Here is a 17,311-nt window from a genome sequence, read left to right as displayed (position 1 = left end):
CTGTGACGTCATAAGTCTGCGCCGCTCTCCTGCATCTTTTGAGATTTGGCTGAAGAAAGGTTTGTGTTTTTAAACATTTACAGTGTTTACATGAATGCAAACGATCGAGTCTTGTAGTTTTTACAAGCGATGTAAAGTTAATTCATTAATACACACTGTTATAAAGATGGCGTTTATTAAAGAGGAGAGTGAAGACGTGAGGATTGAAGAAGCATTCAGAGTCAAAGCTGAGGAACAAACAGGTTGGTTTCATTCTCATTTGATGCTTATTAAAATGCCAAGCTCTACAGAAAAATGCATTATATTTTTGAAGCATGTCCAGGTGTTTAAAGTACTTGGAAAAAAAGTAAAATTACTGTACTTATTACTCTGGGGGATTTGGGTTTTACTGAAGTACAATCTCAAACTTTTAGTACTTTTACTTGATTACATTTCTGAAGAAAAGCTTTACGGTCATGAAAAACCTGGAAAAGTCATGGAATTTTAAAACCGCAATTTCCAGGCCTGGAAAAGTAATGAATAAACCCAGAAAGATTTGGAAAAGTCATGGAAATCTATTTCTCTGTATAATAAAAACAAAAATTCTGTTTATTCAGGTCCTGAATTTTGGTGTGGGATTGCGCATAGGCTATATCGCATAGATTTACTCATTCCTGCAGCTTTTGACTTTAAAATGATGGATATTCACACATTTATTCAATAGCCTATAGCAGGGCTGTTCAATTAACTTCATTTGAGGGCCGTATTATCGAATAGAACATTTGAAGGGGGCAAAGGGGGTGAGGGGCCGTCCAGATCTTTTTCTGGGGGGCTTATAAAATTGGAAATTAAATTTAAATCCATATTCAGCTGTAAAATTAATATTACCAACAGTAACATCTATAAGAGGTAAACATTAGTGCTATCTGCCATTCAATAAAAAAAATAATTTAAAAAAAGGTGACTAAACGCATATTAATATATTTGTGTTGTCATATTTTCACACTCAACTTCCAAATTAATATAGAAACAATATATAGGGGGGTATATTTTAAATGTTTAATGGCATCTTTTTACTAGCGTATTAATGAAGAAGTATCCTTGATACAAATAATGTTACTGTTGTCTGTATTAAATCCATTTTTTCCCTTTAATTTTAGCCATTAATTATAGCCATTTAATATTACAGTATAATTGAAATGTTATATTATTTTTTAAATTTAATAGGCTTTGAAAAATGTAACAACTTTTTATAAGTGAACTTAAAACATTCTTCACATAAACTATAAATTGTATGCATAAGCTATATTGATTATTCTTTATTCAAGCTACAAAAGTTAATCAGCGACTAGAGCAGTCAAGTGATTTCTCTTTTTCTTTAGTTCTTTGATTTACATCAGTCACAGACTGCAGCAGGTTTCACTTTCAACGCAGCGCTGTTTCTTTAATAAAACCTGATAGGGCTGTCAAAATGGCTGAAAAACTAAATTCAAATTTTGTACTTAAATGTTATAAAAATTGAATTATATTCAAATTTAAAAGCATAATTTCAGTTAGGGGGAAAAAAGCTTTTGGCTTCTCTCCTGAGGCCACAAGAGGGTGCATCGAGCAAAATATTACTAATCCACGGTTCTTCAAAGCTTAAAATAACACGACTATCTTTGAAAAATGTGCAAAATGTTTAAAATAATGTTTAACCTTATATAATTAAGTTGATTAAACAATTAGAAACCAAACAGCATCATGTATACAAGTTTAATACAAAGCACGGAAAACCAATCACAAAGAGTAACGTTACTTTGTTTCATTTAAAAACATGAGATGCAGTGGAATGGGAGAGACGCGTTCTCCGCCATAAAGTTTTGAGACATGTTTTTTCAAAGTTAAGAGATTATTTGTGCAGAGAGCTTATTAACAGAACGTTGTGAGATCGCGATGAACTGAAGTGACAGCTTTTAGTGATTATAGATGGAGCACTTTTTGCGTGCATTCTAAGCTGTTTTGACTGTCTCAGAACAGATATATTCACCTCAGTTAAAGAAATTATTGTTTCAAGTCATCATTTTATTTGTCTTGATGTTTCAAAATGACTCTCATGTGCTTTTCCTATTCGCACCAGCGTGAAATGAATGCAAATGAACTATAAATTAAAAAGCGTATAAATGCACGAATGCAATGACTGGAGATTTTCGATTTGTTTCTCGGCAAACCCTATCATATACTTTAAGAACAGTTGGAATACAGAACGAGTTGCATGGGATAATGTTTATGACATTTTAATTCTTTTTGTAAAAAGATTGAAGAAGTTTACAGTTCATTAAATTGACAAGTGCAAGCATTTTTTTAATATAATGTCTTCTTTGGTGATCCGGGAAAAAAAGGTAGCTTAATATGGCTTTAGAATAGCATCAGGTTGACTAATTATTTAGGCTACTTAAGTTGTGAAGGGGTAATAGTTATAATAAATAATAGTTATAGCTATAAAGAGAGAGAGCTAGCGAGCAAAATAAGGGTTAGGTATAAAAGAGCATATAGTTGTTGTGTTGGGGCCCTGTACCTGAAATTTGCTTAGGGCCCCCAAATCTCTAAATCCGCCCCTGCATATTTGAATCGATTTTCAACCGGCTCGCGGTTAATCGTTACATCCCTAAGCTTCAGTGATGAGTTTATGAGCAGGCAAGCCAAGCTGTGTCTGGGCGATTCTGCCTGCCAGTTCACGCCATCTCTTCCACTTATTTGAGAAGGCACTCACAACTCTTTTGCAGACACCAAATGCACGATCAACCTGGGGCACCTTCACACCTCTCTCTGTTTAGAAAAGTTGGAAAAGGGGTATGTATAAACATGTAGCATTAGCTGAACATCAGACTTTATAAGTTGCATACATTAAACATGTTTAAAATATTTAACTCTAAAATTGAATAAGATAAACAACATGAATAACATTATAGTTCCATAATTAGGTGATGAAGTTAAAGGTATCCCTGTACAGTAAGCAGGGGTGCCGTAAGGTGAGTGGGAACCCCTCCCCCCCTGGAAAGCAGGGGCCCGAGTGAATATGCTGTCCAGGGGGCCCAGAAACCGTAGCGGCACCCCTTACAGTAAGGTTTTATATCAGTATATTTGTTACAGTATTTATTCATCTTTGTTGATGTTAGTTCACATTGCATTGACTAATGTCTATAAATACAACTTTTGATTGTAATAATGTATTAGTAAATGTTAAAATTAACATGATCAAAGATTAATAAATGCTGTAGAAGTATAGTTCATTATTAGTTATGTAATGTAGCTAACTGTTAACAAATTAAACCTGTAAATTGTTTTGTTACTAAGTTTAAAGACAGAGATGAATTACTATTACTATTATTATTATAAATGTAATTTAATTACACACTTACTGATGGCTAAATGAAGACGATGGCCAAAAACTGTAACATCGTCCAGTCATTTAGTTGCAGGGCTCTGATGTTGTTTGTGGCATTATCAGTAGTGACGCAGACTCGACGCATCTCTCGCAATCCCCATGACTGAAGCGCTTCCTTTAATAGATTAGTGCAGTGGTTCTCAAAGTGTGGTACGTGAGCTTCCTCTAGTGGTACGCAGAGGAATCTCTAAATTAAATATAAATTAGGCATATTTAAATTATTTAATATTTATATTAAATATAAGTGTTTTTTAAATTGTTTTAAATGGGAGCGTCTTTTTCACTCGGGCGTTCTTTTCTCGGAGCACTCATCACTGTCACTTTTTAGTCAGCTAACCAATCACAGTGGAGGAGGGGCGGGACTAATACCGTCACACCCTGCTTGTACTACGACTGAACAACAATGGAGAAGTTAATATTGCTTGTCTCAGAGTAATTATGTCTTTACCAGATGGAATTGCCAGAGTACCATAATATTATGAAAAATAATGCTTGGAGAAACATTTCATTTGTGATGCGTCTGCCATATTACCTAAGCGGATATTCTATATCATAGCAACCACAGCATCTCAACTGAAAAAAACAAAAACGCTGCCCTCTCATGCTGGATTTATACTTTCGCCTGTCTGACTGCGTGCGCACCTTCCCAAAGGGATGAGGCTTTTATACTTGTCGCATTCACCGTTCAAGCACTCAGAGCTGGGTGTTTTCAGCTGGCTTTGGTGGACACGCGGCCTGATTGTCATTAATCGCAGCTACACATACAGCCTGTTAACGTTTTTTTTTTTTTTTAATCAAGTACTTTATTTAAAAGTTAAATAAAAACTGTACTGTACTTTAGATTAAATGAAAATGTATTGTAGCTACTTAAAAGTTGTAATAAAAACTGTAAGTTACTGTACTTTGACATTTTGCTATGTAATTTTGCAATGTAAAGTGGTGAGTGTACAGCTTGTATAACAGTGTAAATCTACTGTCCCCTCAAAATAACACACAGCCATTAATGTCTAAACCACCGGCCACAAAAGTGAGTACACCCCTAAGTGAAAATGTCCAAATTGGGCCCAAAGTGTCAATATTTTGTGTGGCCACCATTATTTTCCAGCACTGCCTTAACCCTCTTGGGCATGGAGTTCACCAGAGCTTCCACTGGAGTCCTCTTCCACTCCTCCTTGACGACATCACAGAGCTGGTGGATGTTAGAGACCTTGCGCTCCTCCACCTTCCATTTTAGGATGCCCCACAGATGCTCAATAGGGTTTAGGTCTGGAAACATGCTTGGCCAGTCCATCACCTTTACCCTCAGCTTCTTTAGCAAGGCAGTGGTCGTTATCATGTTGGAATACTGCCCTGCGGCCCAGTCTCCGAAGGGAGGGGATCATGCTCTGCTTCAGTATGTCACAGTACATGTTGGCATTCATGGTTCCCTCAATTAACTGTAGCTCCCAGTGCCAGCAGCACTCATGCAGCCCCAGACCATGACACTCCCACCACCATGCTTGACTATAGGCAAGACACACTCGTCTTTGTACTCCTCACCTGGTTGCCGCCATGCACGCTTGACACCATCTGAACCAAATAAGTTTATCTTGGTCTCATCAGACCACAGGACGTGGTTCCAGTAATCCATGTCCTTAGTCTGCTTGTCTTCAGCAAACAGTTTGCGGGCTTTCTTGTGCATCATCTTTAGAAGAGGCTTCTTTCTGGGACGACAGCCATGCAGACCAATTCAATGCAGTGTGCAGCATATGGTCTGAGCACTGACAGGCTGACCCCCCACCCCTTCAACCTCTGCAGCAATGTCGGCAGCACTCATACGTCTATTTCCCAAACACAACCTCTGGATATGACGCTGAGCACGTGCATTCAACTTCTTTAGTCAACCATGGCGAGGCCTGTTCTGAGTGGAACCTGTCCTGTTAAACCGCTGTATGGTCTTGGCCACTGTGCTGCAGCTCAGTTTCAGGGTCTTGGCAATCTTCTTATAGCCTACGCCATCTTTATGTAGAGCAACAATTCTTTTTTTCAGATCCTCAGATACCCCTTTTCCACCAAGACGGTTCCAGTGCTAGTTCGGAGCCAGAGCCTAGTTTCAAACAGGTTCTTTGTCTTTCGACACCCAAAGCACCAGCTCTGAACCAGGAAAAGAGGTTCGTAAGTAGCACCAAAACATTGCTGGGCTAGAAGGAAGAACCGCTTACGTCAGGGGCTGTGGGCGTGGTTACCGTGACCAACAAGACGACAGAAACTTTGGACCGCCATATTTGAAATAGCAGCTAAACATGAACACGTTGGATTTGCCGTGTTTGGATGCCAATGTAGGTTTGCAAAGCCATGAACATCAGCAGCAACGCAACGTCCGCCATTGTTGACAGTTTGTTTAGGCTTGTTCAGGATGGATCGACGCTGCGCGGACCGTTCAGTGCGTGGCATCGCTGCGGGAACGACTGGAAAGCAGACTGCTCTTTATTTTAAAAAATGTGAGGGGTGTACTCACTTCTGTGAGATACTGTAAATGTTAAGTACGATACATTTTCATTTAGTCTTTAAGTACAGTTTTTTAACATTTTAAGTACAATACAGTTATTTCACTTTTAGGTACAATATATTTTAATTTAATAATTAAGTTTTTTTTATTTAATTGGAAGTAAGTACAGTGCAGTGTTAATGTTCAAACTGTGTATTTACAGTGTTTTAAGAGGCTGACAATATTAAATATTCTTATTAGGAATAAAACGGATTATTTATTTTTTGTTTGTTTTTAACTATGCATAGTGCTACTGCATTTTAATGTTGGTCATAATAGTGGTACCTGGAAAGCCAAATATTTTCTGAGGTGGTACTTGGTGTAAAAAGTTTGAGTACCACTGGATTAGTGGATAAACTATCTAGCTTGTTGGTAAATGTTTTGATGTCTGTTTCTTTGTGCTATTAAACTGGGCTAACTTGCATTTGCCTTTTTTTCTCCATAGACCTTATGCCGCTAAATGAGGAGTGTGTAGTACCGAATGAAACAGAAGCGAAAGAACAATATGAGACTCATCATGATTTTATAACCAGAGAAGAATCTTTCATTTGGCCTCAGATTAAAGAGACTTTCTCACTGAAAACAGCTCATAGAACAGGAACTAAAAGTTATTTCACCCCTTTTCACTGTGAAAAGAGTTTCAATGAACATAGAAACCTTAAAGTCCACATTCACACTGGAAAGAAGCCTTTCACCTGCCAACAGTGTGGAAAAAGTTTCACAAATAAAGGAAACCTTAGAATGCACATGCAAATTCACACTGGAAAGAAGCCTTTCACCTGCCAACAGTGTGGAAAAAGTTTCACAAATAAAGGAAACCTTGGAGTGCACATGCAAATTCACACTGGAAAGAAGCCTTTCACCTGCCAACAGTGTGGAAAAAGTTTCACAAATAAAGGAAACCTTGAGTGCACATGCGAATTCACACTGGAAAGAAGCCTTTCACCTGCCAACAGTGTGGAAAAAGTTTCACAAATAAAGGAAACCTTAGAGTGCACATGCAAATTCACACTGGAAAGAAGCCTTTCACCTGCCAACAGTGTGGAAAAAGTTTCACAAATAAAGGAAACCTTGGAGTGCACATGCAAATTCACACTGGAAAGAAGCTTTTCACCTGCCAACAGTGTGGAAAAAGTTTAACAAATAAAGGAAACCTTGGAGTGCACATGCGAATTCACACTGGAGAGAAACCATACTCCTGTCTTCAGTGTGGAAAGAGTTTTACTCGAAAAGTAAACCTTAAAGTCCACATGAAAGTTCACACTAGAGGGGGTCGTTATATCTGCCAACAGTGTGGAAAAAGCTTCATTCAAAAAGGATTGTTTAATAGACATGTGAGAATTCACACTGGAGAAAAGCATTACGTGTGCCATCAGTGTGGAAAAAGTTTCAGCCAAAAAGGAAACCTTGACAGGCACATGACAATTCACACTAGAGAAAAATCCTATACATGCCCTCAGTGTGGAGAGAGTTTTGATCTACATGGAAGCCTTAAAGCCCACATGAGAGTTCACACTGGAGAGAGTCTCTTCACCTGCCAACAGTGTGGAAAAAGATTTACTCAAAAATCAAGCCGTAACAGTCACATGAGAAGATTACACGGCATATTTTCAAAACAAACTTGATCAACACACGAGGATTCATTTGAGAGAACTGTTTTATGTCATCAGTGTGGAAGTTTCGCCGACAGGAATCATGTAATAATGTTGTGATGTTTAGGAAGCTCAGAAGTGAAGACCAGGAGACGGTGGTTTATATTCAGCAGGATTCTATATTGAGAAGGTGCTGTGTGGCACTGTTAGAGTTGGGGTACCTGATCTTGGACTTGGACTCAAGTCTGAACTTGATTCCAAGTATTAACAAAGGATTAAACCTGGACTCAGACATTTTGGACTTTTACAGAGTCTGGTTGAGTCCACGTCATGTCTTTAGGATACTTAACCCGTCTTCTGCGCAGTGCCACTGTCAGCATGCCATGGTAGGCACACATAAGAGCATGCTTTCTCCACCAGAACATCTTGCAGCACATCTTTGACCCTGTTTACACTTGGTATTAAGATGCGTTTTTGGTCGATCGGATCACAAGTGGACAATGGAGACACATACCCGTTTACACTTGCCGTATTAATTCGTCTCTTCTGTCCATTTTCAACCACTTCTGACCAGACTGCCCCCCCGTTGTGATGATTATGTCAAGAGGAGGGTAAATGTGCAGATCCCTCTGTCAGCGTCAAAACACGAGCGGGAGGGCTAAAGTTATTGTGCACTAATATTACATCTGCTTGTACTTATTGCTGCTTTTTTTGTATTTTGTGTTATTTTGTGTAAAAAGTTTAAATGCCGTCTGATAAGTGCGTCTACACCACAAAAGCAATTCGGTCAAATGGGTTTTCGACTACCTTTGGAAGTGGTCGAAAGTGGACAAACTCAAAACGTTTCACACCCCGTGTACACTTGTATTTAGCGTTGTCCACTTGTGATCTGATCGACCAAAACGCATCTAAATACCAAGTGTAAACAGGCCTTATTACAACATCGTATAGATGACATGGACTACATTTACATGGAGATCAGTAATCTAATTGTTTACTGAATATTATGATTAAGGTGTTTACATGAGTTGCTTTTAGAATATGTATAGAATATATATAGACTGTGACCAGTTTTTGAGAATGCGTGAGTTAAAATCTGACGTGGTCGCATTTGTGCCCCAAAGCATCTGCTCCATATCACGCGCTGCAGAGCCGTGACAGAGTCATGCTAGTACTGTCATCGACAGTCAGTTTAGATTAGACTACTTGTCTTTTTGTTTTCATTTTGAAAACCTGTTATCTTTGCTGTTTACCTCACATTACGATTATTGGAGTGTTCGCTAAACGTTCTGTAATTTATTAGTCAATATATAATACAGCATGTGGTGTATGTCATTTGTATGTCATCAATTACTGCTTTATTTAATCAGAAACACAATCATTATTTGTGTATTTTGCTTTCACTCTATTAGAAGTAGGCCAACAGCACCCCTTCTCAGATTAAATGCAGCGATCCAAAATCGTGAATCTAAATCATCATTCAGGCAAAACTTTGCTTCAAGAATGAGCCACACTGTTTCGTTTGAAGTATATTGGGGCCTTGAGACGTAGCTTTGTCCTTCATGTAGTCTCCTCTCTCTGCTTGTATGCATGTAGTTTTAAACCGAGTGTTGAGAAGGGATGCCATGTCAAGCAGCTCCTGGCTGGATTGGTCTGCATATTTCTCATTCTCACCTTGATGTCCTTGCTGAGCTGGGTATCGTCATCCTGAAATTTAAGAACCTTCTCATTGAAAAGATGAAGCACAGGTTTCAAGTATGAAAGACTCGCATACTGTTGCCCAGACAAGGCATCTGTGAACTCCACAAGAGGGCTTAATGCTTTGTTCACAGACTCAAGAACATCCATGTCCTGCCATGTAAGAGCTAAATGTCTGGTCTTTCTGTCAGCTTGCAGGACTTGTGTTAGAACTTTCTCCTGCTCTATGACCCTTGTGATTATTTGTTGCCTGGAGGCCCATCTTGTTAGACTTTCAGTGATGAGTTTATGGGCGATGGCCAGTTCACACCGTCTCTTCCACTTATTTGAGAAGGCACTCACAACTCTTTTGCAGACCCCAAATGCACGATCAACCTGGGGCACCTTCACAACTCTCTGTTTAGAAAAAAAAAAAAGGAGCATGTATAAACATGTTGTAGCATTAGCTGAACATCAGACTTTACAAGTTGCAGACATTAAACATGTTTAAAATATTTAACTCGAAGATTTAGCAAGATAAACAACATGAATAACATTATAGTTCCATAATTAGGTGATGAAGTTAAAGGTATCCCTGTACAGTAAGGTTTTGTTAACATTAGTTAATGTTAACCACCATGAACTAGTATGAGCAGTATATGAAGAGCTCATTTGCTAAAACCGATAAACGCCACTTTAAAAAAAAAAAAGAGCTGAGTGCCGTGCATTATTCTCCACATATAGCACAATCTGAACCCTAAACACATTTTGTCAAATAAGTCTGTATTGTCCACTTTCAAGGCATCACGAGTTCACGTTTTACTGCAGAAGCCGATAAGCGCCCTTGTTTTTGAACAGAAGCCGATAAGTCCATTTTAGCAAATCAGCGCGCTGTATTCAGGTCAGGTGACAAGGCAACCTTCACTTTGAAAAGACATGCTAGCTGAGAGGAGTTTCATCAAAGCTGACTAAAAGTGATCGAGGATGGATAATTTCGACGAACATGATGAACCTGTGATATCTTCTTCAGGGCGGAAAAGGAAAATAAAAGCTGAAATGTTTTCATGGATCCTTGCGAAAGCAGCGCGCTACAATGGTGAGGGGAAAACTGTGTTTTGCGTGTAATCACATCCATAATCTATGATCACAACAACGTTTGTCAAGCATCTACATTGTCATCTGAGGAGATTACAAAGATTTTTTTTTTTTTTTTTACTTTAAAACATAAAATGTGGAGTTATCTGCTTTTGTGGAGTTAACTTCGTTTCTGGGACTGGAACATTTCAGTTGCACTGCTGTCTATGGAGAGTCAGAAAGCCCTCGGATTTGGTCAAAAATATCTTAATTTGTGTTTCCGAAGATGAACACGAAAATGAATGTTGGAGTTGGAAGAGAGAGTTCATGTGTGAACTATCTGATGCACGATATCAGCACCCTGATAAAGAGGCTGACAAAGTGTTTTATGTATTTTGAAAATACAAAAATGCTGATCTTAAATTTATTTCAATAAAAAATACATTAGATTTAATCCAAAGGCTTTAAAATACAAAATAGTATTTTGTATTTCAAACTTTGGATTCATCAAACGACTTTCTATTTTACTACATTTAGCTATTATCATGGTGGTTAGGCTATCAGTACATATCAGAGTTGTAGTTGTAAAATATACAGGCACCATGCCATTTTTAATACCATTTTCTAATATGTAGGGCTGCCACTAACGACTTTTTATTTAGATTAATCTATCGACTAATTCATTGATTAATCTAAACTATTAATTTCCCACAAAAAAACAAAAAAAACAATTTTGCTTAAGAATATTTTATTAAACCAAATGAAATCCAAATTTCTATGAAATCCTTTTTTAAAAATAAATAAATAAATAAAGTGCAACAGAGTGCAAAAAGTAAGTGTCCATCTCAGTCCAAATCACTGAAATCAAAGTTCAGTATTAGTGTATGAATGACAACATATCCACGTGTTTTAGTCTACTAATAATAAAATTAGAATCGAAAACTTTTTAAAGGAGTATTTACCAGAATTTATTTAGGAGAAAAATGTAAATCGGGAAGAAATAAAATAAAAAATAAAACGTTTTTTTTTTAAACAAAAGCAATTAATTGGAGATGCTTTTGATTATAAAAATTAAATGGAACTATTAAAAAGGAATCCAGAAAATAATGGAAAACAGAATTTGGTAAAGATAAAACTGTAAAAAAACAAATTAATTGGACAGGCTTTTTGATTAATAAAATTTAATTTAACCATTAAAACAGAGTATAGAAAAATTAAAATGGAACAAACTGAATTTGGAAATAAAACAGATTTCATGGGGCCCTATAATTATATATATAATTTTTTTTTTGTGGTAATAAAAATAGATGTAAGTGAACAATAGCATTTAAAATGACTTAAAATACATATATAATAGCAATGATGTAATAATAATGTTCAAATAAAGTATCAAAAGCAAGAAATCATATGGTTTTATTGAACAAAACTGTTAATGTATTATAAACAATAGAGCTAATGTACAATTACGCATTACAACAAAGGCCTGCAGGGGGCGCCAGCGGCCTGACGATTGTTTTTACACGTTACTGTGCAATCTAATCCTTGTTTAATATTGACCAAGCACCGTTTAATTCAAATGTCCACTTAATCTTCAATATTTGGCCATTTCTTTAGGACAGAACTGCTATAGCCACTGTAATTAAGTGAAAACGTGAAAATCAAAATGTGTAAACTCAAAGTGAGGGTTTGAGCTTTTATTTTGAAACCGCGATGTATTCTCCTGTGTTTGCGTAGATTTAAAAATGATTTACCTTACAAATCTGATTAAATGGTGCACGTTGCGTTCCCAGATGAACATTATAATAAACCCAAACTCACAACAACATGCAGAGATGGAGTTTGAGACGCTCCACACATGTAAATAATAAGTTTCTGTGGAACTACTGTGAACAAAGCCGCTGTCTGACACACGTACGTAACCTACACACATGTAAATAAAGTTTATATGGGTCAATATCACCATAGAGTGCCTTTCAACTCTCACAATACTCAAATATTTTGGTTTTAATATCCCAGTCACTTTGTCATATCATAAATAGTAGACACTCTAGTACTATAGAAACATATTGGCTACACATTATTTTTAGATAAATATGGGCCGAAGCATAAACCATAAGATACATCCACCCTGTCATACATGGACATATATATTACTGTTAAATACGTTTTCATTGCAAAATGAAGATGCAAATTATATTTTTTGAAAGGTATGATGTCCCTTTCCTAAACGGTTATTTGTTTGCTTTCAAAATTATTAATACATAAACGATTTTATGTAAACGATAAAGAAACTCATTCAGTTCGCACATGTATTTTTTTCTTCTTTGGAGAAAACTGTGATATTTGCATGTTATTGCACCCACACCTAGCTATTGAACACACTGGATTATATTATATACTGTATTGTAAAGTAAAATGCACTGTAAAATACATTCCACTTATTTGATTAGTATATTATCTTAGGCAGAATCTAAAACAATCAATAAACACCAGTAAGACTGAGAATGAAGACTCAAAACCAAAGACTTGTCTTTGTCTTATTAAATTTTTGCAAGAATGGTCAGTTCACATACACAGAGTTTCTTAGTGCAAAGGACAGTAAGTTGTTATCCTTCCAGATTTTTATACAGAAGATACCGCGCTCTGAAAGACCTTGCTTAGTAAACACGTCATATGCTGATTAGTTATAGACTACATCCTGTTCTAGAAATGTATGAGGCCCTATCATCTTATACACTGGTGTCAGCGGAATAGTCGACATTACACAGAGCCACCAGTCACGAACATAGGATAGGGAGGAACATAAGAGTTCACCCAAAAAAAAACTGTTATAAGGATGTGTATGGTGAGAGATACTGTGGTTCTGGTGTTTCCAGAGGCTGAAATATGCTTTCCTGGCTTTTCTGCCAGAAGGTTGATCTTGGGTGCCAGCTATTGAAGCAAGATTTTTTTGATTACATGCACAATTTTTTATTTATTTTTTGTTGATAGCCCCAGTTTATGGTTATTGTTCAGTTACCACTTACACCGTTCTAATTCTTTTGCAAATTACTCTTTTCTTTTCACAGGTGGGTGGAGAGTCAGTCTGTCGGTTTTTGCCGTGACCACCCAGTTTATCTGGGTATCAAGTGTCATCAGTTTTTTTTTAATTTCTCAAAACGGCAAACCTCAAAGAAGTGACAGCATCTCAAAAAGCAATCAAAAGCAGAATTTTCCGTTTCGAGGTGCTATCACAGAAACTCAGAAAAAAGTTGACACCACACAGAATAAAGTTCAAAGCAGCAAAATCTGGTATGTTACACTTTTTTATATTATACATATTTATTTAGTATTTTCTGCTGCATTCATTTCTCAATACGAGCTTATCAAAAATGAGCTCAGGTTTGTAGTTGACAATAGCTATTAGGGCTGCACGATTAATCGCATGTGATGGTCTCTCAAGCAGGCATGTTCACGACAAGGCGGTCGAGCGTATGGCGTAGGTGTAACGAAAGGCACAATGTAAGATCCAGGAAAAGAGAGTGGCGAATGCGGATGCACAGAGGAGAAAGCAAAACAAAACACCTGTCACAAATAGGGTTGGGTATTGAAAACCAGTTCCATTCTAGAACTGGTTCCAAATTTCCAAGAACCGGGTATTCGATAAGACATTTTTCATATTTATTGACCAGAATGCAGAAAACTACGTCAGTACATCATCATAAACACAGCTGTTTTTGTCTTAAGTGATTGTAAACAGATGAGAAAGAAAATGCTTGTGTACAGTATTTTTTAGATTATTATTTTTATCTTAAATACATAATCACATGAAATCAGATAAAAAAATTAAATATTTTAGAAGAGAACGCAGCATCACTGTTATTTGAACCAACGAGCATCAGAATGTGTTCATCTGAAAAAGGAATATAAGACATGTCTATGATAAATCTTTGGCTAATTTTCATTTTTGGGTGAACTATCCCTTTAACACCAAGGTCTCATTTTAAAGTAAACACAGTCAGCAACTGAGGCGCAAAATGGATCCTTGTACCTTCAGATATTTTTTTCTCTTCGTTTTTGTCTTCAAAACGGAAAAACTAAGACAATGTTCATTTATCACATATTCAACCTTTTTCATGAACAAACTAATCTGATATTGTTTTTTCTATATATATTTTTTTTATTTTTGTTTTTATCACACTTTGTTCTAATGCACCAAAATGAAATACAACCAAGCCAAAAAGGATAAAACAGCTTGAATATTTATCTCTGCATGTGGGCGGGAATGAAACGCCCCTTTCCGCAAATAAAATAAAAAAAGACTGCAGCAGTAAATATTTTGTCTGTACAAGAAAATATATAGATACATAAGTTGATATGAAGATACATAGATATATACTGAGAATCTGAGATACATTTCTAATCATAATAATAATAGTTTACAATGAGCGCAAAAAGAGTATCACAAATGCAAATGCCAATTATCAAGATACAGAAAGACCAGATTTCACAACAAAAATATTTTAGACTTCATTGCACTTGAAATATTAATTTGATATAATTATTTTCTTCTATTCCATTTAACTCATGCACGTGCACACTGAAACAATGCACGTGCTGAACACACAAAATGGCGACTGCAGGCTCTCAAGTTATAGCGAAAGTTTGGAGTGAGATTAGGGGAGGAGTCACTCAAAGGGGAGGAGCAACTCAAATATTTGCAGCACCCAAGTTTTTGCTAGCAGTTCAATTTGACCTATTGTTCATAATTGACCAGCACAAATAGAAGTTATAACATTTGGTAAATCTGATGAAAGACAAATTCATTGTAATAAAATAAAAAGATTTATGTATTTAAAAATACAAATGTACCAAAAATAAAAATAAATTTTGCCTCAAACGAGCCAACTGAACAGCAGTACTCAATGTACATACTGTACACATACATTACAGTACTTACCCTGAGCATGTATGTCAAACTGTGTGTGAAAGAGAGAGAGAGAACACATTTCAGCTTATGATTTTTTTTTTTCTGTTGTAAATGTTTGTTGCACATTTTGATGCCTGATGACAAGGGTAGAGGACTCCCACATAAAGCACTGTTGTGATAATAGCGTTCCATCCAGAGCCAAACTGTTTCTAGTTTTGGTTTTGTTCATACCCACCATGGAAAACACTGCATCTGAATTTGAATTTGGGGAAGCCTCAGTGCTTTATATGGGAGCCCCCTACCCATGTCATCAAGATGTGCAACAAACACAACAGAAAAAAATAAAATCATAAGCTGAAATGTGTTCTCTCTCTCTCTCTCTCTCTCACACACACACACACACACACACAGAGAGAGAGAGAGAGAGCTTGACATACATGTTCAGGACAAGTTCTGTAATGCTACTGTGTGTGTACAGTATGTGCATTGAGCACTGCTGTTCAGTTGGCATGTTTGGGGCCACATTTCTTTGTATTTTTGATCCTTTTTTAAATATGTAAAACAATTTATTTTATTTGGATGAATTTGTCTGTCTTTTATCAGATTCACCAACTGTTATAGCATCTCTTGTACTTTCCTTTCAGGAAGCCAAAGCTTCAATTTTGCATCAATTATAGCCTACTTTAGCGCGAATTTGGCTATATTCCCCAACATCAGCTCTCCTCTCTCTATCGTTTCACAGGCAAGTGATTTCGTAGAGGAATCTTAAAATCGAAAAAATAAATGAAGGGGTTACCTACAGCATTCATCGGATCTTTCTCTTCCAGCTTACACTCCATGTGCGCGCGCATCCATGTTGCTTAGTAACGAACCCGCTTGCGGCAGAATCGCGTAATTTAAACGGAAACAACAACATCCTAATTTCTGATTGGCTGGTAGGTGGCATTTAACTCTATAACTACAGAGTCGAGAGAGCAATGAACTCGGCAGAAAACATACCTCAGTATTCCCTCATGTATTAATGGTATATTAATTGTATAGTAATTGCAGGGGCGGCTGATCTATTATGGGCGCTGGGGCGCCGCCCCTCCTACCAAGTAAAAAAAAAAATTAAGTTTGAAAAAAACTTACTTGTTTTTCACACTAGAATGAGAGGGAGGGCGGGGGGGCTTTTTGTCTGCCAGCTTCATCATGTGCCGCATAACATCATAAATGTGTAGTTTTATGCTCGGGGCGCCGAGAAAGGGCGCCCACGCTATCTAACCAATGGAGCGCTGATATGCTATAAAACGTCACTAAATATGATCAATTCAACCAATCAGTGACGCGCAGTAATAATTCTCCGATGGGCGCTTTGCCTCTGCGCCCATCGGAGAATAACATGAGTTTGGTGTGGTCACGTGGCAGTGAGATTCTAGTTGACAATGGCGCCAGCGTCACACGAGAAAGAGACCGTGCAATCTCTTCTTCAAACTCCGTTTGAAAGAAGACCACTGGCTGAAAAACAAAAAATAAAAGAAATGGGACCGGACCAGCCATAAATTAACATCAGACAGCAGGTGAAAGACAAGGAAGCGTCTTATACTAGAGGCTTTTCGCGGACATGGTACACTAGGAAGCCGTGGCTAACCGGCTGCGGAGTAACTAACTCACTGTTTTGCTTCCCTTGTTTGCTTTTTAAAACTGCAGCGACCGATCGAGCCTGTTGTGAAAACGGTGTTCAGGACATGAAACATTTTTCGGAAAAAATAAAAAAACACGAACACACAAAGATGCATATGGACAACTGCCTGAAATTTGCGTTGCTGGGGAAGGCTAACATTGCTACTCAGTTGGATGATGGCCATCGACTTTGTATAAGAAGGCACAATGAGGAAGTGGACAAGAATCGATATATTCTTTCTAAACTGATTGACTGTGTAAAATTTTGTGGTGCCTTTGAATTGGCTTTGCGTGGCCACGACGAGACTGAAGCCTCTGAAAACCCAGGCATTTTTAGGGGCCTTGTTAACTTCGCCTCGTCGTTGGACGCTTCTCTGAAGGAGCACTTGGAGGGAGCTACTGTGTTCAGAGGTACGTCCAAAACGATTCAGAATGAGCTGCTGGACTGTATGCTGACTGTTGTT

The 17,311-nt window shown here is 37.3% G+C and overlaps 1 pseudogene; it reads left to right on the top strand.

Moving 5' to 3' along the window:
* LOC131537649 (gastrula zinc finger protein XlCGF57.1-like) lies at positions 1 to 16,996 on the top strand (annotated as a pseudogene).
* The last annotated feature ends 315 nt before the right edge of the window (positions 16,997 to 17,311 follow it).

This window comes from Onychostoma macrolepis, chromosome 03 (assembly GCF_012432095.1).
Source record: "Onychostoma macrolepis isolate SWU-2019 chromosome 03, ASM1243209v1, whole genome shotgun sequence".
NCBI lineage: Eukaryota > Metazoa > Chordata > Actinopteri > Cypriniformes > Cyprinidae > Onychostoma > Onychostoma macrolepis.
Note: the sequence above shows the minus strand (reverse complement) of the source record. Positions and strands in the feature narration are given on the sequence as shown.